The 24,738-nt window shown below is 41.3% G+C and overlaps 1 protein-coding gene across 6 annotated transcripts in view; it reads right to left on the minus strand.

Annotated features, from left to right (window-relative positions):
• The window catches only part of SRGAP2 (SLIT-ROBO Rho GTPase activating protein 2), a 210,410-nt gene that overhangs the window by 180,431 nt on the left and 5,241 nt on the right, over positions 1–24,738 (minus strand). The window lies entirely within an intron of this gene.

Consider the following 24,738-nt stretch of genomic DNA (forward strand, 5'->3'; position numbering starts at 1 on the left):
GTTTGGCATGATCCTCGCTACTAGCTAAATTGTGATCGAACATGGTTAAGGAAAACCCTGGGCCAGAGGAGTGCCGAGAAGGCAGGATAAGAGCACTGGATTTGATATGAGAAGTTGAACAACTCAACTTCTAGTGCAGACATGTCCCATGAAAGTTCATCAAGAAGGAAATAAAAAGCACTAAAATTAACTTCAAATATTTAGAAAGCAGTACCCAAATGTGAACAAGTTTTAGCTTGTTCAGGCAATTTTATATAAGCAGTGTTCATCTCAACACATTACACCCTACCCCCCACTTCTACTTTTGTCCAACTTGCTCTGGCCAGCATTTGGCTATTTGACTCTCATTCCATTCATAACAATGCTGGAATTTGCCATTTTGTAACAAAAGCAACAGTATGACCCTCTTCCCAGCACAAGTAACCTCTCTTAGAAACAAAGGCATGTCTTTCCTAAGCCTACCCTTCTTACCACCAGATTTTAAAGCCCAATTAAAAAGCTCTTTCACTTGTGCACGATGTACAACTAAATCTCTTAAACCTCGCTAGTGACCATTCCCAATTTGTCGTGGCCCCTTAAACTTTTTACCTGTGTTTGTTTATCAGTCTATTTAGAACACAACACCATCAGATTCTGCAATTCTTTTTTCAGAAAGAATCTAGTTTGGTAATTGGAAGCATATTGAAAATGTACAGAGTGCCTCCCAACTAACACGGATCTGGAAGGGTCCCTTTACACTTTCAAACGCGAAGTAAGAGGAAGCACCATGATACCAGTAAAAAGGTTAATTTGATGTACTTTTTAGTCACTGCAAGAATACCTTAAAGAATGAAGAATGAACTAAGTTCTTTGACAGAAAAAAGAATGCATTTTTAAAAGGGAAAAAAGCCAAATGCCTATCATAAAATTACACATACTTATATCCCATAGCAACTAAGATCGCCCAACTTCGAAGTGGCCTGGAGAAATGGTCTATAGTGTTTAGAATAGACAGGAAGTTCCAAAGCCACATTATTCTAAAGGGGATCTGAAAAGGGGAGGAAAATTGCACATATCCTCCTTTTGCTTCTTTACAATATATGAAAGCAGCCTACAAGATTCCATCCCCCAATAGAAATATCAGATCTTGACTTCCCTGTATTTGCTGGAAGACCGTGGCAGAGTCCTTTAACGGAAACAGAGCCCACAAGTGTGCTAAGTCTGTATAAACTTATAAGAAAGCGTAGTCCCAGCCCAAGGCCATTTAATATCTTTAAAAAAATAAGGAACAGACACCAGGATGGAATACAATATACAAGCAGACTGGCTATGGTGATCATAAGCACATATTTTTAGCTTCTTGTAAGTTTTTCGCCCTAAGACAAGCAACATATAGATGGAGAAGAGGGATCAAAATATGTACAGTTTTTATTATATGTACATACCTGTTTTAGGTGTTTGATCCATGTATTTAAAAAAAAACAAAACAAATGAACAGTCTAGCCACTGTTGGCAGATTTATTATGGCATCTTGGAAAAACTGCGTCTTGGGAAGAAAGGATGGTCCAGGGATTGGGACACTAGTCTATAAGACCTGGGGTCAAGCCCTTGCTCTACTACTGACTCCCTGTGTGACCTTGGGCAAGTCACTTAGCCTCTCCCTGCCTCCGTTTCCCATTTTACAGATAGCAATTAACAGTAATTCTCTACCTCACGGGGGTACTGAGAGGATCAATGCATTACATTGTGAGGCACCCACTGTCCCTATTACTATAGTAATTTAATTATTAAGAGAGCTGAAGGAGAGGATATTTGCCTTCTAGATCAGTTCAGTTCCATGCTTAAAGGGATTGCAGAGATGAAAGCATAGATGTATGTGAGAGGCTGAAAAAAGTGGGCATCACAAATTAAGTAGGGAGCATGGGATGATGCAGTGACAGGACAAGTGCAGGTAAGCAAGACGGGGGAGCGCTGATGGGAGCTGTGTCCTTTTACAATTTGCACACAGAATTAAGACAGGTTCTTGAACACACCTGGAATACACTCAGATTTATTTCAAGTAGTATGATCAGATCTCCTGTAAAGCTGGAATGCAAGTATAGATGTGTGTACGTACACAGAAACGGGTTGCCATTTCACAGACTGGCACATGGTTGTCTACAGGATTCAAGTATATGACCCCTCAATATGATGAGTGTAAATATGGAAGCAAGAAGTGGAGAAACAACAATTAATTGCTTTTCTGTTTGGAATAGCTTTGACTTGCTAAGGCCTGTAGCAAAGCTTCTCTCAAACTAACCACTCAAGAATCATTAACAACGCAGGAGGATCAAGGTGAACCCCAAGGCCAACTGCAAAACAAGTAGGGACACTGAAGTAGTTTCCAGGATCTCATTCCAATAAATTGCAAACCCTGACAGTGCTGACTGGAAGATGTACTAAGTCTCCTGAAAATATTAATGCAACAAGGTACCATCTCCTTGCACAGGTTTTTAAAGAAATTAATTCCCACAGGCCCTAACAGTGAGCGTAATTCACCACTGGAACAATTTACCAAGCGTCATGGTGGATTCTCCATCACCATCAATTTTTAAATCATAACTGGATATTTTTCAAGTGCACTTGATAACTTAGTTCATACCAGCAGAGTCCACACAGACCAGCTAGGTTCCATCCACACTGCAAACACACACACACACACACACACACACAACACAACAAAGAACAAAAACAAAAGACTGTAGCAGCAAGTCTCAGATCTTGAATCTGCAGACTTGAGCTCACTAGATGTTCTGGCTCAGGCTGGAGCTCAGACTGTAAAGCCAACGGAAGGTGGGTGCGCTTCAGAGCTCTAACTTGCACAAGCCAGACCGTCTACACTGCTATTATTAAAATAATGGTTCGAAAGATCTGACCCCTCACAGAAGCACAGCTGACCATATGTAGACTCTGACAATACAAAGATGGGCTGACATTTTAATAGTTGCAGCTGATTAAATTGCCCACCAAATATGTCAAAGTATGACAATGAAGTGTACCATGCATCAAAAAAAGCAATTTTAAGAGCCATAGTATTCAGTGGAGTTACACGGAGAACAATGGCAAAGACGCCATGATAATTAACTGTATCATAGGCAGTTGGAAGATCAACGAACACCACTCCTATATTCAATCCTCTTTCACATGCATCTTCAATGTGTTCAGTCAGATTCAGAAGCTGTCTGGTACATGACCAACCTGGGCAGAAGCCAGCCTGTACGTTGAGAAGAAGTGAATCAATAACTGGTGTGAGGCAATGTAGTAATACGCACTCAATTTTAAAGTATCACGCGCACGAGCGAGATGGGTCAAAAGCTCTGTGGATCAGAGCGTTCTTTGCCAGGCTTCAAGAGACCCATTACCTCTGCTTGTTGCCAGATTTTTGATATCTGGAGCTGAATCAGACAGATAATTTAACATACTTAGGAGCCACTTTGTGTGCGTGTGGGCAAGAGTTTTTGATCTCCTCAGTTCAGATGTCATCTAGGCCTGTTGCTTCCCCGGTTTTTGGGTGCTGATGCTGGCATCCAGTTCCTCCATGGAGAAGGGCATTAGGTGGTCTGAATCACTGTGTGCATCCAGAGATGTTTGCCAAGTGACTATTGGTTGGTAACAGCAGACAATGCAGTCTCGTACGGGCAGGTTAGAAGTTAAAAGAGGTGTCTGGTTGCTTGTAAATGGACAGCAGGGAGATGTGGTCAAGCTCAACAGTGAGATGCTCAATATTGTTCTATCCCATTTTGTAGGTGGATGCAATCCTGATGCCTGGCTTAACTAATATGGCATACTGGCAGTATGGTCTCTCAAAAGCCAACATCATTCCTGGTACCCTGGCTCATTTATCCTGTGATTCTCAATGAATCTTCTGAGAACAGAGAACATGGCACCAGTGTTTTGCGCAAATATCAGCAATCATCTCCAGTTTAGGAGCTGCCTGTCCTTCCACTTTCATGGACAGAATAGTCAGTGCCGGTCCCAAGATGGATCCTGGATGTCCGGATTTAGACACATGTTCTTGTCATTGACATCCTCCTTTGTTTTGCAGTACTGCAGTAATAAGAAGTATGAAATCAGTAATACTAAGTATTTAGCAGCATTCGCAACCTTTAAGGCTGAAAGCTGCTACCATGTGAACGCTCTTGCTGTGGTCAGATTAGATGATTGCAGTGGGCCCTCCCTCCCAACCACAGACTCTATCAATCTAATCCTGCCTACTGTGATCCAGAGACCCATTGGTGCCAACTGACAGAGGGAACAAGGGGTGCACAGAGTTTTTAAGCGGTCACGAAGGGTGACATACAAGGTCTCTACCGAGAGCCAGTAGCCCACCGGTCGTCATGATGATTGTGAAAATGTACACATGGATAATATTTAAGGAGTTATGTATCTGAACTAAAAGTTATGTTCTTGGGGTCTTGGAGCTAAGGTAAGTCACCAGGAAGGGATATAAAAAGCTCAGACATGCTCCTTTCAGAGAGGACGTAGCGGACACCTCTCCCTGTTTGGCCATTTGCGTACAGGGAGCGTCACCACGTGTATGTGTATACGGCGCCACGGGCAAAAGAGGAGATTCAAAAAAATAAATCTACAAGAGAAGACATTTATATGAACAAACAGCAGTGCCATGTCCTGTTTATGACTACAGACAAAGGATTGTTCTGGTATATCTGGGAGTGCTAAGAGACGCACTGGATCCTTCGCCTGGCTGCAAAGCGCTGCAAGGGTTTTGGGTGAGCAGCACTCTAGAAGACAAGAGAGTATCTCATTAATTAAGTAAGGGTTCTAGAATGCACGATGTATTATTGTATATGTAAATAATTTGTTTGTAATACTTCTATTCACTACTTGAATCTCTGTGCTTTGTTACATAAACTTATACCTGATTTCACTATAAATATATGTAAGCGCTGTATGTTGGAGTGGTAATCAGGGTTGGAACGGGTTAGCTGGGGAGCACTGTTGCTTTGGAAGCCATGAATCTGTGAATACGGGGAGTGTCCAGTGGATCAGGGGCTGGACACTCGAGTGAGGAGCCTGGAGGGGTCAAAGGTTCAGGTGTTTCAATCGCTAACCTGTAGAGTAACAGTGAGGCCTGCAAGCTTTAGAGTTATTACACGGGGGGGTCACGAGCTGTCAGCCTCCACCCCAAACCCTGCTTTGCCTCCAGCATTTATAATGGTGTTAAACATATAAACAAGTGTTTTTAATTTACAGGGGGGGAGGTTGCACTCAGAGGCTTGCTATGTGAAAGGGGTCACCAGTACAATAGTTTGAGAACCACTGTGCTAAGAGCAGATGCCCCATAACCCTACTCCTCCAAGTGTCACACCTTCCCCCTTCTACAGGAGTTGTAATGCAAAAGGCTGCAGGAACTGGTGTGATTTGACCACTGCTACATGCAGGGTGGAGGGCTCATCACCTTATGACAGAGCTTAGTTTGAAGGAAGAGCAAGGGAGACAGAGGATGTAACCAAGGATCTGTAACTATAAAGGTCCTCTCTTTAAGCTCATCCCCTGCAGGGGTTGGTGGGGGAGGAACACAGACTGTAGCAAAGAGGCTACAGCACCCCAGAGCTGGAGTAGCAGATGTGGAGCTTCTCCCCTGTGGCTTGCATGAAAGTAGAGGGAAGGGGAGGTCTGTCCACCCAGCCCAACTATAGGACAAAAGTAATGGATTAGGTCAGTTAGCATGAAGGGAAGCAAAACAAAATGGAAGGACGACACATTTTTAAAAAAAACATTCCATTTAACACATTTTTTATTATGCAATATGTTTACTGTCAGATTCCTTACTATGACAGCATGCCAAATCTCACTTGAGCCTCTCCGGCCAGTAACATAATTGAAAAAAAGTTACTTACTGTAGTTGGGTTCCTGATCTCAATCTACAGCACAGAAGGAAGTGAGAATGCAACTCAAGTGTAAAAGGAGGGGATTTAAAAGTTATATGGTGATAAAGCTTAAAAATTAATTAAGAAAAGGTTTAGTTCAATAGCTCTTTAGAGTATTTAAAAACCAGGCAATTTCTGTGTGCTACCTCAACTCCACCCCCCACCTCCCCCAAGCATCTAAAGGCTCCATAAAGGGAGATTTTAAAAGGCTGCTCTTCAAACGTTTGCAGAAAAACCACCTGGTATTGCAGAAATAGCAGCATACGTGTGCTACACACATGGAGGCCAACAGCTTTTAATATCATTACTGTCAAATTAGCAGAATGTAGAGTGAGGTTTCTTGAGTTTTCACACAGTAAGAATGCACTGAGAAGCCCACTGAGCTAGAAGCAAAAAGGGTGGAAAGCTGTTTTCCCCATACACCAGGCCACCCTTTGTCTGTTCACAGAGCTGCAGTTATTTTCACTCGGGTTGTCAATAAGAGAAAGCAATTCTGTAAGCACCGTTTAACCTTCTCATAAGCAACAACACAGGTCAGGCTGGTTAAATGCTGAATCATTTACGAGATCTGACTCTTCCTAAAGGCAGATGTAGCAACCCCAGTACACTCTTTGTATTTCATACCTAGACTACATTTCACATAAATGATCACTTAGAAATGCTTCTCTCTCTAAAAACGGGGAGAGCGATTTTTCCACACCAGTCAGTATACAAACGTATTTTCAGAAAGGACAACAGCAAGGCCTCTGGCAGGAAGAAAAATTCAGAGAGTTATTAAACTGAAGGTAGTGGCAGTACCACCACCAGTCTTGCTCAAAAAATCCCACCACTGTCGTTGAATGCCTCAGCCGTGTTTGGAAGAGACTGGGGTATGGATATGGGCTGGCTTGCCAGAAGCTCAATCCTGAGACTTGATGCTCACAAATTAGGAGAAGCCACCAGATTTGTAGAGAATTACAACTGCCCCTTCAGCTGAGAGTGCAAGCCTGTAATTTTTTATTGGCCTTCACAATTAGAGAGCTTTGCTGCACACCAAAGTGCCGTTGGACAATCACACAGCAGCAGTGGCAAAAAACTCACCATACTACAACCATGCATGTGGGCTGTTTTCAACCCTTACTGCACATGTGGACTGTGCTACTGTAACCCACGCTTTGTCACCTTAACCATTACACCTTGAAATCAACCTAGAAAAACGTGAGGATAAATCCAGCAGTTTGCAGTTAATAAAAACTTACCTTGCTGGGAGCGGAGAACACCAATAGTCTCGGATCTAATCATCTGGTTTCAGAATGGAGTATGAAGTGTTAGTTTTGACCTACAATGCCCCAAAAGACCAGCTCCCTCCTTGCTGTACTGTCACAGCCGTTGTGGCCAGAGGCACTCAAGCTGGTATAGCTTTCTTGGAATAGGAAAGGGAGCTGCTTGTTGTACATTCTCCAGGAGGTGCCCTCTATTTTGGAATTGAGTCCCTCCCTGAAATTGACCATATCTGTTGACCTTTAGAGCATGCTGCAAAGACCAACTTTTAACCAAAGCTTCCGGGAAGGAAGGGATAAAAACTAGCCCTTAGAAGTGAGTTGAGTTCTGTTGGGTTGTTTGATTTGGTATTTTCTGGTTAGTTATTTTCTTCTAATTTTGGGGGGAGGGGGAAATGATGCTTTCAAACTTCACTGGCTCTAAGTCAAAATAAATATGAAGGTGGAACTCATGTGAAAATGTGTTTGGAGTGAAAGACCTTGGCCACAACAGAAAGGTCTTTCTTCCATTGATGCATGAAGTGATTTACATAATTAACTCCCACTAGCAGGGATAATGGGAGTTACATATGTATCGATCGGAGACCACACCAACTCCAGAGGCACTATAGCCAATTTTGAACAGGTAAAAGTGGAGGAGGAGTCTACTGGGATTCAACAGCACAATGAGGAAGATTCATACCAGGCAGGAAATGTTATCAGGGTAAGGGGCAGGAAATGAGCTCAACACTAAATTCTTTGGAGTGACGAATACAATCTGCTTCCCAGCTGCAGAGTTTGAAGTTTTGTCCTGGGACCTGTTGCATCAGGAATGCAGCCTCCAAGTCTCAGGCAACAAATATCAGGTTCCCTTCATTTTTTCCTATTGCTCTGAAGTGTACATTATCTACAGCAAAAAAAAAAAATAAATAAAATAAAATAAAAAATTGTGCTTTGTGTTGCAGGGTCACAATCTATTCAGACAAAGCAGACGTCTATGGTAGTGCAATCGCCAACTCCAACTACAGCATTAGCATAAACTTAACCTCTTAAAACCTCACCATGCTTCATAGGCTATGTCTACACTACGAGCCGGGGGAGCGCGAGTCCTTTACTCATTTATACACATTCTCGGTGACCGAAGTGTAAATGGCACTGTAGCTGCAGTAGCAAGGGTAGCAACAGAGGCACAGTCCAGCTGTGCTTAGCACATACCCACAACTTTCAGGCAGGTTTTGCACTCAGTGCAGCTCAGCCATGCCTGCTCTGCTGCGACTCAAACTATTGAAACAGTGCTATTTATATTCCAGCCACCGTAAATGTGTGTAACCAAGCAGCAGAACTACACCCCTAGCCTGTAGTATAGACATAGCCATAAAGGGTGTCTTGACCACACAGTTAACCTGGGCTCTTACCCACATTTTAGCTCCATTTCCACCCTCCCCCCCACACACCAAACCTCAAACTCACATGTAGAAGTGCTTAAAGCATGAACTAGGTTACATGGGTAGAGGTTAGAACCCAGGCTCCACTTTAACTCTCACTCCAAGCCACCCACTTTCTACTGAGAAAAGGCAAAACTCATTTGAGTGGCGAGAGTCCTCCAATGCCCTTCCCAAAACTGCCCTGGAAGGCAGACAAGTTCTCCTACAATTGATCACAAACTAAACCTAGAATATCGCAGCCCGAACTATGGGATACACCCACAGACATGCACAGGCAACACAAACAGGAAGCACAAGTGTGGGGATGCTTGCACCTAGGCTAGGCTAACCCAAGTTAACTGTGCTGTGAAGACATATTAGCAGAGTGCATCTCTGATAGGAAAATTACCACCTGTTTCAAGAATGGTTCCAATCACGACATTTGGGCCCTGCCTATGCTTTTTACCATGTGCTCCAAGTAGGTTATATAATGGCATTGTAACTCTCTGCACTGGCGCTTAAAACCATTGATAGCAAAGAGTGCAGATGCATCATCGCTGGAACAAAAACCAACACATACAAGTTTGTCTAGTTTAGACAAGGTCTGAAGGCTTGTCCACATGCAAAGATAAAACAGTTTAAATTAAACAGGTTTAACATCACACTGTTAGTAAAACCATTTGTAGACTAGGCCTTAGCGAGACAAAGCCTTTGGCAGCATCTGTTTGCATATTTTCAGTTCATCCTCAAATTCTTCACTTCTGTTCCACAACTAATGGGAGTCATAGGAGGCATTTCTGGAACCCAGACCACCGCACGTGTGCACACACACACACACACACACACACACAAAAATGAAGACAAGCATTTCAAGGCCAGTAGGGAACACCAGAAAGCACGTTTTCTTTCAAAGCAAGTTAAATTTCCATTGGATCATTACTGTATCATGTGACCTTAGTAAGGCTGTAACTGTTCCTCCCTCTCTGCAGTGGTGAAGATTCTCCCCCCTGCTCCAGATGCAATTTTCAGTTCTTTACTTTAGAAGTCTTTTGTTCTTATTTCAGTATCTTCCCGTAGTGCTCTGCAGACCATCCTACTGAGACATCACATGCATACCAGTGTAAGTAGCCTACTAAGCAGACAGACAGGAAGCACGCCGACTTTTTTAAAAAGGCTAGTTGTGGTGAAGCAGACCCCTTTGTGTCAGTTGGGGATGGGGGTGGGAAAGGGACATCAGAGATTCAACGCCTCATCAAGGAAAGTGTGGTGAGGAAAAAGAGTCAAACAGCCCTTCCAAAGTAGTTTACAAAAGAAACCAAATGGTATCCAAGGGGCCAAAAGCCGTTTTTGATAATGTTCAGAAAGTTAAACATACTGTGATTTGTCATCATCCATGGACAAATCCACTGGGCATTTTAACAGAATATGGAAAACATTTTGTAATACAATAAGCAACCTACCTGAAGAAATAGAAAAAGCCAAAAAAAACGCAACACACATCCAACGAAAGCACAAAGATGAAAGCAAGTTATTAATTACAACTTTCAAAAAACTTACGTAAGTACCAAGTCAAAGTTGACAGAAGCACAAGTATTGATCAACCCATACATTAACTAGCTTATCCTGTTCAAATTCTTGCAATTCACAGAATACATGCTTATTAGTCAAGCTGAAACTACATTTGACAGAAAGAAGAGTAGTACTTGTGGCACCTTAGAGACTAACCAATTTATTAGAGCATAAGCTTTCGTGAGCTACAGCTCACTTCCTCAGATGCATATCGTGGAAACTGCAGCAGACTTTATATATACACAGAGAATATGAAACATTTGACAGGTCATTTTTTCTGGTTATAATCAAGAGTCTGGCTGCATGTATCATTGGAGTAACATCTTGGAGGACACTGAAATATTAATTCTACAAATCAAACCAAACTAAAAACTCAAAAAACTCAAGATCAACATCAATGGCCAAACATCTCCTCATTGAGTTAATATTCTCTTTTCAATCCAAGCCACCTTCAAGAGAGCAAGAGGGTCTCACTGCTTTATGGCTCACAACTTCATGGCTCTGAACTCAGACATCCCCTCAGGAACCACTGACAAAGTACAACTAAATACCATAATGACAGGTTTCAGAGTAGCAGCCGTGTCAGTCTGTTTTCGCAAAAAGAAAAGGAGTACTTGTGGCACCTTAGAGACTAACAAATGTATTTGAGCATAAGCTTTCGTGACCTACAGGTCACTTGCATCCGGTGAAGCTTATGCTCAAATACATTTGTTAGTCTCTAAGGTGCCACAAGTACTCCTTTTGTAAATACCATAAATCACTGGTTGCACCGAACTATGATCAAGAGTCTATCACTTTAAAGCAGTGAACATAAGGGCATCACTAAACCGAACTCAAGAGAAAGGTGGGTTGGAACATCCCCAGCTCCAAATTGATAGCAGTCACCCTGGGTTTTGGATAAAGCATGGCAGTGACTATTCTCTGGGCAGTTTCATTTTGTTGTTTCTTGACTGAAGTTTCCATGAGGATTATCTGGAATGACGAAACGCACTTTGGGAGTAGCAGCTGTCTCATCATACTTGTGGTTGCCAAAAAAGAATTGGGGATATTGCACTTCACCTACAGAATTGGGTAGATGAGCAAGAATTCCAAAATACCAGTTGGCTGCATAGCACTCTCCCACTGACTTACATGTGGTTACCACATAGTTACTGTTTAGATCAGTGGTTCTCGACCTGCAGCCCACTAAGCACACAGCTGCACCGCATGCGATATCCTCAGAGCCATACAGATTGTGTGGATGTGGCGCACATAAAAGAGCACTGCATGTGTGGCCCACAATGGTAAACAGATTGAGAACCACTAGTTTAGATTAAAGAACTGCATCTGGTAGTTTACTGATGTGTCTCCAACCTACCATCCAATCCTGATCTCAGTCTAGAGAACTATTTTAAGTGGAATCAGTGCTAGTTCAACAGGCCAGGGGACTGGAGCCCTCTTATCCACAGGAACAGTTATGGCACACGGGTGAAGCTTGCAGGCGCCAGGTATCCTTGGCAGCAGGCCCATGCCTCTGGAATTTACTCCCTACAGAAATATGTTTAAGCATTAACTCAGATACTTTTAGAGAGAGTGTAAATTCTGCTGCAATGAATCGAGGTCCATTGTAGGTCACTAGTTGTTCTGGAATACCCAAGAGAACAAAAACGTGCACTTCAGTTTATGTCTTTCAAGTACATTGTTTTGTGGTAAGATGCACCTCTCTCCCCCAGAACTTCCCATTTTCATTAAACACTACCAGGGAAGCTTTGCTCATTTAAGGTTTTTTATTTTACAAGCACCTAGATACAACAGTGATGGGCACCCTATAGAAGCTTCTACTGATAAAGAGATAATGGTAGTAATAGGCAGCAGCACAGAGAGCAACAATAAAAGCTTCCTCATAGCTGTCCTGCAAATTATGATTCTCTATGACCTGGATAGATCACTTCTAGGAGTCAAAGAGGTTCATTGAATTTTTGGCCTCTGCTGAGATTGGAAACAAGGGGGTGGATCAATTAGCCCCTAAAATACAATTATGTACGCCAGAAACTTAGACCTACTACCTAATTTCATACAGGTCACTGAACAGCCACAGGCTAACTGCCCTGAAGGCCTTGTCTACACTAGTTATTTTCTCCCCTAAGATGTCCCACTGATGCTGTCAATGGTGCACCTCCACTCGAGGTAGTGCCAGAAGAGGCCAGGCATCAATTTCTTTTTTTAAAGAAAAATTATTACTGTGTCCTCCGGACCTACCCTGAGCCAAGCTAAATAATCCTGGGGTTAAAACACTTACTCACTAGCAACTTGTCTGCATTAGCACTGTTTCTACCACTAGTGCAAGACTTTTTGGGAGAAACTCCCTTCAGTCACCATCAGTGACCACCGAGATTCAAACGGAAAACAGAGACGAAAGGCTCTTTATCCCATATTAGCCTCCTAAAGCCACACAGTTCATGCCCTTTACTCTCGGAGTCCATGATGGAGTAATTGGCAGATTAGCAGATACTTCTACTTCCTATGCTACAAGCTCACCATTACACGACGTGTGTCCAGATACCGCATGTGGAAAACTGCATCCATATGAAGAAGCCATAGCATGCAACCGGCAATAGAATTCTTAAGTACATTTATCAGTACTGAGAAAGCTTGAGATTGTTCTCTCCTCAGCAACCTTTTATATATTCCTTCAGAACATGTGGCCATTTTAAAGTAAAGCAAAAAATTAAAATGAACCGGAAGATCAGCTTGAAGGTCAAACCAACCAAGGTCTCAGATCATTGTTATCATTATAGAAACACTAGTTACTGCCTGGTTTATAAAAGAACACCTCCACACATGCATACATTTTGAAAATGAATACTCATGACTAATTGTTAGAGAGATACCTGTATTAACTTAAAATCCAATGGCAAGTAAGCAGATTAATTTACCCTCTCAAGGAAAATGCTGCCATTTTCATTGCCCTTATAAAACATGTCAATGCCACAGAAATATTTTGATTGATTGAGCTTTACCTCTTTGGAGCAAAACATACAAAAAAAATCGAACACAAAAACCAATATCTCCTTACTCAGGGCCACACAGTTTGGGGCAACTAAGTCAGCTACAGCTTTGGTAGAAACTGAGCTACTTTTCTCAAAAATGCAGAAGAGAATGGTGTAGATGGGGAATTAGTTAGCTACCCAAAGCAAGTCAAAGATGAATTTCCAGGCTACAATTTCTAGCATTTAAGTACTATCAAATTGTAAGCTCTCACCATCTGTAATTCATAAAGCTCTGCTATTTATAATTTGCATGAAAATACTTGTCCAAATGTAGACAGAAAAACAGTATTTTAGATTTAAGAGAATGGAAGCCAAGATGCTGCTATTGAAAGTTATTAGAAGAAGAAAAAAAATAAGACTCAAAATTAATAGCGCTGTCTAAATTTCATCACTGCACATTTACTCCTGTAGATCAAATCCTCTCTTGGTTTAGAGTTAATCTGCTTATTTGGTTACCTTCTTAGAGTCAAGATGCCAGGAGCTGCTTATGTGCCACCATTTCTACCATGATAAGCAAATCTGCAGCCTCACCCTTGTCTAAGTTTATTTTATAGAAATAAATGGGATCCCAAAATCATTTTAACAGCTTGTTAAAGATTTCAGTATTTCAGTACTTCAGCAGTCTCTGAATAAAGTCTGGAATGACTGCCACACAGCACAAGCTATTCCTATTCCCCAAAGTAGACACGAGTCAGCCAAGCATCTACCGTTCAACAGCCATGGCTTGTGATTTTTTTTTTAATTTAAATTAAAAGTACCTAAGGATGAGTGAGAGTTGCCTGGGTTATTCTTTCAATTGACAGCATTGGCAAGTAAATTTAAGATTTTATTTTTGTAAGCTTTTAAACTCAGAGGTTTTATTATGTATATAAGCTATAAAAATGTGGGCTGGAAGGCCAGAGTGCACCAATATTGCAGTTAATATGAAGTTGAGCCACAGGACTGCCAGCTCTTATCCAAGTGCAGTAAGAAAAACCTGGTATAGTCGGAGCTCTAGCTTAGTGGGTTCCAAACTTTCTGCCTAGGCAACCTGTCACCTGTATTTTGTCTTCTTCTGCAACCCACCCAAGGTCTAAACTACTTGGGGAGCGGGACACCATCCATTTCCTCTGACACCACCTCCTCATCCCACCAAGGGTGCACAGACCAACGGGGCCTCCTCCATCCTGGCCCTGCAACTCTAATCCTGGCCCAGTGCAAAGGGGAGGCTCTGTGCAGGTGATGGTAGTAGGGAATGCTGGCAAGTAAACCCACCCTGGACTCAACCCACAACAGCAGTTCATGTCCTGCTGGCTGGGCCCGGTGCCTCCCCAGGCATTACAACAGCCAGGCCAAACCTGAGTGGAACTCAGACCTGGTTTCCTCAAGATGAGCCTTCTTCCCCTCTCAAGACATTCTGTGTGCACAAACATTCACACAGCAACTTGATTTGAGCTAGCCTGCCTTTATGAATGCCCCCATCACTTTTGGATACTGTTCCGATACACAGAACAGAATGCACCAATTTCTGCCCTCTGCTGTGCTTAAAACACATCCACCCACATCTGAGGGGAAGAAAAAAAGAAAAGACAGCAAATCAATGCCTTCTGTGTTGTAGATGGGACTCATGAAGCAGCTCAAAACTTTCTTTTAAGACTACTTCCCCCAACATGCCACATGGCTTTACTCTTCACTCTCTCCTCCCCCACATGTATAGACCACAATAAGATCAAGGGCTCTCCAGAATAAAAACTTCTGCTTTGACTGATCTCAAAAACAGTAGCAAGGAAGTTTTCTACTAAAATGTGGGCCTAGTCCAAGATTGAAGGGTTCCCCTTCCTACATACAATTTAAGTAAGGCTCAATTTCACACACAACCCAAAATCCAGCATGCTGGACGAAGCGGCAATACAAACATGCTTTTCTACTGAAAGCCTTGCACACAGCCCAATCTTAATTTCAGGTTTATTCTTGTTAACAGCCACATTTCTCCTGCTTTGGGACACAGCCATTGGATGGCTTCCCCCACATTTTATCAGTGTCCTGGAGGAGAGAGGCAAGCAAAAGCCACCACCCTCAAAACAATGATAGAGGTTTTACTGCTTGTGTTTTACAACCAAGACTTACAGCATTATTCCATGGAACGTACTGGAGCACACAGAAATGTACACATTGGATTCAATGGTGCTGAAGTATCCAGTTCAGGATAATTCCCCTCCCCCAAGCCACATTTACATATATATTTGCTTCCACTCCAAGTGCTTAGGAATGACAAGTTGTAGGCTTATTTTTCCCCAAGCTTAAATTCTTACCGAGCTGCCAATCGCTAATTCTTATCTAGACTTGTCAAAAACTGCACAGTACTATTATAACATCATGCCCACGCTGACTCCAGAGTACAAGCTGCACTCCCAAATAATGCCTGTTCTTGTAAACATATGATCGTTTTATATTTAGACTTGCAAAATAAGTAGTGTATTTTAATTCCAAATCCTTGCTTCAACTGATTCAAGAAATGATTAACTCTCACACTAGTGATTCAAGGCAGCACTTCTGGGTCACAAGCCCTAGAGCGTAACAGCAACGAAGTAAATATTTACGTTGATGGTGAGAAGTAACTGCCCTCATCTGTAAAATGAAGGTAATACTCATACCATCAGAAGTGCTAACACAACGTGTAGAAGGTATTATTACAAAATTCAAAGCATTCATCTAACCACCCGACCACTACAATCCAAGATAGCTCTATCACAACTAACAGTTGGGTGGTGATTGCGAACCAAAATCCCAAAGCTAACTGGAATGTATAAAAGCTGAAATTGACATTAATATGTAACTATCACTGTGAGACACTAAAGCCTGGGAGGACAAGCCCAGTGGAAGGGACACAGAGGTTTTGCACAAAGCCATCAATGAAGAACTGATCTTCCAGCGATGAATGATACATGCTCCCCACGCTGACGCCTCAGTAGATAATCCAAGGCGACCAGAAGAACAATGTTTCAATGTAACTAGGTAGGTGAATGCAGTGGCCTAAATTTCTCCCGCTATGTTACTATTTAACTACAAAAAGAAGGGGGTGTGAAGAAGCAGAGACATGAGGTTAAGTAAACTGAAAGTTGAAGAATTTTAAAATTCATCTGGTTGTCATGGCGTCACCAGAACAAGGAATAAAATCTGGAATAAATGCATTTGCTAAATTCAGAACTAGTGGGGGGGAGGAAGAAGAGAATGTGCAGAAGCATGCTAAATGCTTTGTTATTTCATGACTGAAGTTGGTCATTAAGTGCTGGCTTTTCACAGTCTTGATTCCCTAGCCCATAGCACACTGGGTTGCAATGAATGTCTGCATGGTGGAGGGGTGAGTAGGGCTTGATTCTCCTTCTTTTATTCCTGATTTACATCAGTCCGACTAAGTCCACAGAGTAGTCCCAAAGATAAGACTGGCATAAGCAATAGGAAATCCTGATCCAAAAATGAGTAATACAGAAGACTAAAGCTGTTGTGTTTAAAAATGAGTCCAATCCACAGGTCCAATTTCTACGAACATCAGGGTATGATTGCATCTAGACCATCTCTAGTTGCTACACATTACAAAAACAGTTATGGCAAGGATACGTTGCAGGAATTAATGCAAGCTGTCAATTGGATTCTTCCTTGGGTCATGACCTAGCTCCAAATTTTGCCATCCGTTTTATGACGGGGGGGGGGGGGGGGGGAGATACAAGAAAATGCCTTGGTACATATAGCTCGTGACAGCACAAAAATGTACCTGTTTGAAACCATTACAAAGAAATGTAATCTATATTTTTGACTGTGTTCCATATTCTAAGATTTTAGAAAATCCTGATTACAAAGATATTGAAACATCTGTAATGCATCAGGTACCAGCTTCTAGTTCCCATGTTGTTTCCTGGTCACCTGCCCATTGATTGATACATTTTTAGAGAATAAAAATTTGGCTTCTAATGGACAGATGGCACATTAAAATAATCCCACTCAACTAGAGCTTGGGATCCACATTTCCCAGCTGCTTCCTCCAAGGATATATGTATTTAAAGTTCAGAAAATGTCAATTTAAGAAGATTATTTTCAGCAAAAGTTGATCTTTTCTCCATCATGAGCAAGAACAAAGCCTCTTAAGTTAGCAGAAACGAATAGTGAAGAGTTCAGACATCCCATTTCAGAAATTCCTCATATTCCTTGTTTGAGACACACTACACAGTTTTGTTAAGTATGAAAAGGAACACTGTTTAGCTATTTGAATTGTCAACTCTAACGATAAATCCATGCACAAGAGATAGATAATTAACCAATTATGAAGCACTTTACCCTTTTCCTGAATTTTGCTTTCCAACCTTCATCCTTCCAATAAGCGTACTTGCCTGGGGGTGGGGAGGGGGAAAGCAAGATAGAGGGATAATTACAAACGTCCACAGAATTCTGGGTTTAGGTTTTTCCCTCTTCAGAATTTAAATAAAAAGGGGAAGGGGTGGAATTAGCCAATATATGGTCTTAAAGCAAATGCCAGAAATGGAAGAAAACAAGGGGATTTTTTTTTAAATCCAGTTGCTTAACTTGGATTAAATTAAGAGGCATAAAGATGGATAGGGGTCTACCAGAAGAGAAGTCATTTGTGAATGAGGCGGAAAGTAAAAGCATGGTGAGGCACCCCCAGTTGCATAAACACTAGCTGACTGAGGACAACAGGCTCATAAGTAGGCGTGGATGGATTTGCTTGTTACCCATGCCAGTAAGTGTCAATTTCACCATATGCAGACCAACTGATGAAAAATATATTTCCACTGATAACAGAAGTGTACCGATAGACAAAGAAAGGTAAATGCTGCTTGAGAAAGTATTAGTTTCATTAAGGATGTTTACTTTGTATATCTTGTACATGATGTTGACAATTTGTGTTAATGGTAAATCTCAACATCTACTATCCATGTTAGTCTGTATTCGCAAAAAGAAAAGGAGTACTTGTGGCACCTTAGAGACTAACCAATTTATTTGAGCATGAGCTTAGCTCACGAAAGCTCATGCTCAAATAAATTGGTTAGTCTCTAAGGTGCCACAAGTACTCCTTTTCTATCTACTATCCAATAATCATTGTCGGACCCCCATTCTAATCTGACACCCACGGCCCCCAAAAGTGAAAATTTAAGAATAAAAACAACAAATGCTTAAAAATAAGAATCAGTATTATCCACTGAAATTTTTTAAAAGTGAGTTCTGCCACATCTACTTATACAAGCTTGTCATAAATATAAAGGGAAGGGTAAACCCCTTTGAAATCCCTCCTGGCCAGGGGAAAGCTCCTCTCACCTGTAAAGGGTTAAGAAGCTAAAGGTAACCTCGCTGGCACCTGACCAAAATGACCAATGAGGAGACAAGATACTTTCAAAAGCTGGGAGGAGGGAGAGAAACAAAGGGTCTGTGTCTGTCTGTAGTCGTCTTGGCCAGGGACAGAACAGGAATGGAGTCTTAGAACTTTTAGTAAGTAATCTAGCTAGGTATGTGTTAGATTATGGTTTCTTTAAATGGCTGAGAAAAGAATTGTGCTGAATAGAATAACTATTTCTGTCTGTGTATCTTTTTTGTAACTTAAGGTTTTGCCTAGAGGGGTTCTCTATGTTTTGAATCTAATTACCCTGTAAGATATCTACCATCCTGATTTTACAGGGGGGATTTCTTTATTTCTATTTACTTCTATTTTTTATTAAAAGTCTTATTGTAAAACACTGAATGCTTTTTCATTGTTCTCAGATCCAAGGGTTTGGGTCTGTGGTCACCTATGCAAATTGGTGAGGCTTTTTATCCAACATTTCCCAGGAAAGGGGGGGTGCAAGTGTTGGGAGGATTGTTCATTGTTCTTAAGATCCAAGGGTCTGGGTCTGTAGTCACCTAGGCAAATTGGTGAGGCTTTTTACCAAACCTTGTCCAGGAAGTGGGGTGCAAGGTTTTGGGAAGTATTTTGGGGGGAAGGACGCGTCCAAACAGCTCTTCCCCAGTAACCAGTATTAGTTTGGTGGTGGTAGCGGCCAGTCCAAGGATAACGGGGGTAATATTTTGTACCTTGGGGAAGTTTTGACCTAAGCTGGTAAAGGTAAGCTTAGGAGGTTTTTCATGCAGGTCCCCACATCTGTACCCTAGAGTTCAGAGTGGGGGAGGAACCGTGACAAAGCTCAAGCAGAAGTTATGACATTTCTCTTGCCTTCTAAAAAAACTGATACCCATTAGGGACTGAAATCTTTTTATCAGCTTCAGATTTTAGCCTTGCAACATTTGATGAATTTAGAGAAGACTAGACACACAGGTTTTTTTTTTGGAGGGGGTGAAGTAGGAAATAGCTGTATTCTCCTTTCCCCCTCCTCATTAATAATCCATTAGTAGGGGAGCTCACATAAGAGAAGAGAACAAAAAAACTAAAATCATATTTGTAACATTACACCAATCTCCCAATAGGGTCCCCCCCCCCCCAATCTGGGATCTCACATTTTAGTTGGCACATTCTGAACAGATTCAAAGCTCAGAGGATTATCACTATCAAAAACTGCAGGAAAATAGATGACTTCTAAAGCAATTCCATACCAGAAGTTTGAAGTAACTCATTGCCACGAACAAATGGAATCACTTATGCACGCAGAGGAATGATTAACTGTAAAACCCTTAAAAGGTAGTTTTATATTTTTAAATGTAAACACAATATACACAAACTGGAAATTTTAAGGTATTCCACTCAATCCTGTCAAAGTGAATAATTGAAAACTTTATTCCATTATTTACATAGTTTACTGATCAGCCATTGCCAAACAAATATCCGAAGGCCCAGTTGCAACTCCCAAATGCATGCGTATATGTACATATAGGTAGACGGAAACAAAACAAAACTAAATCAAAATAAAGAGATTTGCAAGTTCTGAAGAGATCTACCAAGAAATTCCAGACAATGCTGAAAACTGCTACCTCCAATCCAAGATGGAGAAAATAAACCTATCGGATCTCAGTGGGATATTAAAAGATGGCTCTGCAAGTAACTCTATTCTGTACAATTATTGATACCGTGTATAAAACAAGATCTCAAATTTTCAGGATGGATCTTTCAAAAAAAAAGTCAGTCTATTAACCAGATGGTGAATTAAGGTTAAAGATGATGCCTGGAGTTACCATCAGCAGCATATTATAATTGCTTATTGCTCCCCCTTCCATAGGATAACAATTTTCTCGTGGGTCCCATCTCACCGAGACCCTTTTAAGGTAGCACAGTAGATCCCATGAAAGGAAGGGTTATGGGGCTCAAGGGACCTTACAAAAATTAAGTATTGCTTACAGTTGGTCACCTCAACTCACAGGTGAGTCACCTGCTGATTTCAAACAGTGGTGAAAGCAAAAGGAAAATATCAGGTCAAGAAAACCACTTGGAATTCTACCTAACAGGGAGAAAGAGGATGTATGTGAAAGTTGGTAGAGTTGCTTTGGAAAGATTAGTAAAGCAGGTTTTACAGCAGATTGAAATTGAGAGCATGTGGGGGAGATGTTTAACTGTAGGACCATCAGCCAAACATCTTCCGTTAGTTTTGTTTAGATCTGTTTACTCAGTTGATTGCATGATCATGTAGACACGTGTTCTCCTCCGGTCATGCATTAACTAGGATTATGGGGACAAAATAGATGTAAGTACACGGAACTGTATCAGTGATTTGATTTTCACATCAGGGAAGTTTTTCGTTTTTTTTTTTTTTAAACATGTGACTTTTCCCCGAGAGAAAGAAAATGGCTGTGGTACCCTTGCTGTGATAAGAACTCCAGTATTAGATCTCTGTAGCCCCAACCATTTGAGCTATTTACTGCAGCTTTCCACAAACTGATTAAATAAAATGCTTTCTGGGGATTAGAGGGGGAAGGAGAGAGAAAATAGAGCATTGGCCTTTCTTCCCTCCCTCGAAGTCTACACTCCAACATTTATGCTAAAAATGATCATGGGGGTCTCTGTTATACCCAGAAGTGCAGTAGCCCAAGTTAGACGTGGAAAGCAGTCTGCATGACATACCCGTCGGCTATACCCAAAGCAGTGGTGAAAGGATTAAAACAATCCAGACAAGAAGAGGAGATTGCACTATTAAAGGGTCCATACAGGAGCCATGGAATCTCACTTGCCAACTCTGTAGATCTCAATCTTCATAAACACATAGTGGAGAAACAGGGTCCTCCACCCCCCCGCCCCAACACTCTCTCAAACTCCACCCCACTTGTCAGGAGAATTTCAACTCACTATTTAAACAATAACATCTTCCAAGACGACATCCATTCTCCATCACACTTATTCAAGAAGATTGCCTTGAAGTTCTCTCTTCTCCCATCCACCCATAATGCAAAATATTCTGAAGCTCATGAAAGCATTGTGACTGACAGAACAGTTCAAATCAAAGGCACAAGACAATTCATGTGTGTGTGAATATCTAATGTTAATGCTATTATCTTCACTTAGCTATAATCTGTTTACTATCACATTACATTATTACCCTAGCCTAGATCAAAAGTGCATGTTAGTGAGAATTTACTTGATATGTAAACTTCATGAAAACTAATACAAGATTGTTTGGATTGCTGCAACTAAATGCATTGTGTATACTTCTCTAATTGGATTGCCCATCAAGTGGGACTGGGGCCTTGGAACTATAAAATGAAGAAGCATTTTAACTTCAAAGCATGGGTCATGGTGTTCTACAAGGGGAAATCCAGACTCAGTCTGCATTTAGTCAACAGACAAAAAGCCCATGCTGTGACAGAAACACTTGCCAGACTGCTTTTTCGGGAAGATAGCTATAAAAACAGATCCAGAGAACAATCACATATCTGAGCCATTTGGACACTTTCAGGGAGCATTCCAGATGTAAGACAGAGATCCCTGAAGTTATTTTGGGTGATCCTGAGAGATCTGTGGAAAACTAGCAGATTACTACTTCTTTCCTATCACTTTGGACTTAAAAACTTAGACTCACCTGTTCAGGTTATTTTACTTCCTTGAACTTTTCAGTAACTCTCACTTGTTTTTCCTTAGTGAATAAATCTTTAATTTGTTTACTAGAGAAACTGGCTGACAGCATTTTTTTTTTTTTTGGTATGGGATAGAGTATCCATTGACGTAGGGTAAGTGACCGATCCCTTGGGATTGGGAGTAACCTAATGTGAGGTGATTTTTGGTTTTAATAACCTTTCATCACAAAGTCTAGTTTGCTTGCATAGCAAAATGCATTGGAAAGCCTAAGGGGACTGTTTGTGGCTGCAGGAGGGCACCTGTGTTACTGGCTTGGTAAAATTTAATTATAGAATATACCACCTGTTTGTAGTGTCTGCCCTGTTTTCTGACAGTCTGACCTGAGCCTGGCACTCTCAGTCGTGAGCTATTCTAGACAGCGTGACAAGCACAATCAACCTATCAAATTCTGTCAGTTTTATGTCCCATCTATGTTTCAAATAGGGGAAATTAAGCCACTAACGTTGATTTGGAAAGCCACATTCTCTACAGCTCAGTGGGATACCATTAGACAGCTCTACATATCTACCAAGATCTGAACATCCACACACCAAAGAGATATTACATTAGCACCCACAGACCAAATTCAGGTTCACAGTCCTATTGTGCTAGATGCTAGATTAAAACAAATGGAAGATGACATGGCCCTTTCTCCAAGCAGCTTACAAAGTGGAGATCAAAGAAGAGATAATACTGCTAGGCTCCAGGAAGGAAGCTACAAGTCAAAATTGACTTGGAGATAACACAATAGCCACTTGCGGGCTGGGAAGTCAGTCAGTCAGTCTGAAGAGAAAAATCACCAATGGGTACAGTTGCACCCCAAAAGCGACATGATCATGACTGCTGTACCAAGGGAACAAACATGTAAACGTCAAAATTAATTCTGAACAATGAATTGCCACCAACGAATGACATTTTGTTCCAACACATTCGAAATCTGATGATCTCGTTCACTCAGTACCTCACAACCATAGGGCTGTAATTATGACCTTATTCATAACTAATAATAAGGGTGTCAGTTGGTGAACAACAAAAGACAACTCCAAATAAATAATAATTTTTCAAACCAAATTTAGGGATAATTAGCAACTTTTAGGTTAGAGAACATGCACACAAGGTCATTGTTTGTGGATTAAGGATTTTAAGTGATGTCTCAAAACACAGCTGCCTTACATCATCCCAGTGTGGAATGCAGCTAAAAATGTGTTAAGCTTTCAAATGCCAACAAAGATAGAGGAATTTTGTTATATCTGAGCAAGACAGATAATACCTTGCAATTTATATAGCATCCAAGTGTGACAAACATGATTCATTTCAACTACCACTGCTGCAGCCACCTCAGGGTTGAAATACCTTTAGCAACACTAATTATCCGAAGGAGAGTAAAATAAGAAGATCAACATCCAAATGTAACTACAGGGGCAATTTAGAGGCAGCATGTAATGAACCAGATTTGGAAATTGACCAAAGACACCACAATTAACATGATACTGTTTGCTACACTAGGACAATGGTATTTTTAATCACAAAATGGTCAGAATTTTGGATTTTAGCCTCAAACAGTTCAGTGCCCCCTATCACTGTGCTGGAGCACTGGTTCTAGAGAGACAATGCCATTTCCTGAACCAGCAACAGTACCTCCTCCTACTCCTTGGCATTTTCTTACAGAGCTTCCATTCCAATATTGACCACAGCTGATTCTATTTCAGGTGCAAGAGCTGATGAGATCACAGCCAAAGAGTATATGATGGCAGGCTTGTAAATAAATCTTCAGAATAATAATAATAAAAGCAGCTTATTACTCTAAACCCTTCTCAGACCCATCATTCAACAGAACTGAGCTACAATATTCAAGAGCTCTAGGTTAAGGAAGTGCCTTGTGCATTGTTTCAGGAAGCTGGAGGAGGGAACCCTCCCCGACCCATTTTGAAACAAGAGGCAGTATGGGGGGACCCCACATCTTCCTGCATATTTTAATTTACTGAGTTTTAAGCACCACCTACATCTCACTTTCAGCCATCTGAGTAGAGGACTAAGTCTATCTTTTTGAAGCAGCTCCTCCAGCTGGCTCTTGACATTCCACTAGACTAACTAGTTTGTCAAGTTAACATTATGTTTCACTAAGTAAGAGGTAGAGGGGAAATGTACATATATTTTTATAAATAATATATACACCTTGCAGTTCTTTTGCCTCCCATCCAGGGATCTCAAAGCATTAAAGCACTAATGAATTAAGCTTCACACACCCCTTTGAGGAGCAGCTCACACTTCACTATTTTACACAGACTCTTTTACCAAGAGACTTGCACCAGGTAACACAAATCTAACTATATCCAGAAAACCCAAGGCCATCTCCCCCCGACTCCCCCCATACACACACACACACACACACACACTGTACCAAACAAGTTTTAGACAACAAGCTAAATGCAGTTTATTTCCCCACCAGCAACAATTTGCCAAGTCACAAGCACACAAGTATATTTTCCACAAAAATTATCTTTCACACTTTTATGCTTGTAAAGTTTTCAACACTAGCATTTCACCACC

This window comes from Lepidochelys kempii, chromosome 21 (genome assembly GCF_965140265.1).
Source record: "Lepidochelys kempii isolate rLepKem1 chromosome 21, rLepKem1.hap2, whole genome shotgun sequence".
Classification (NCBI taxonomy): Eukaryota; Metazoa; Chordata; order Testudines; family Cheloniidae; genus Lepidochelys; species Lepidochelys kempii.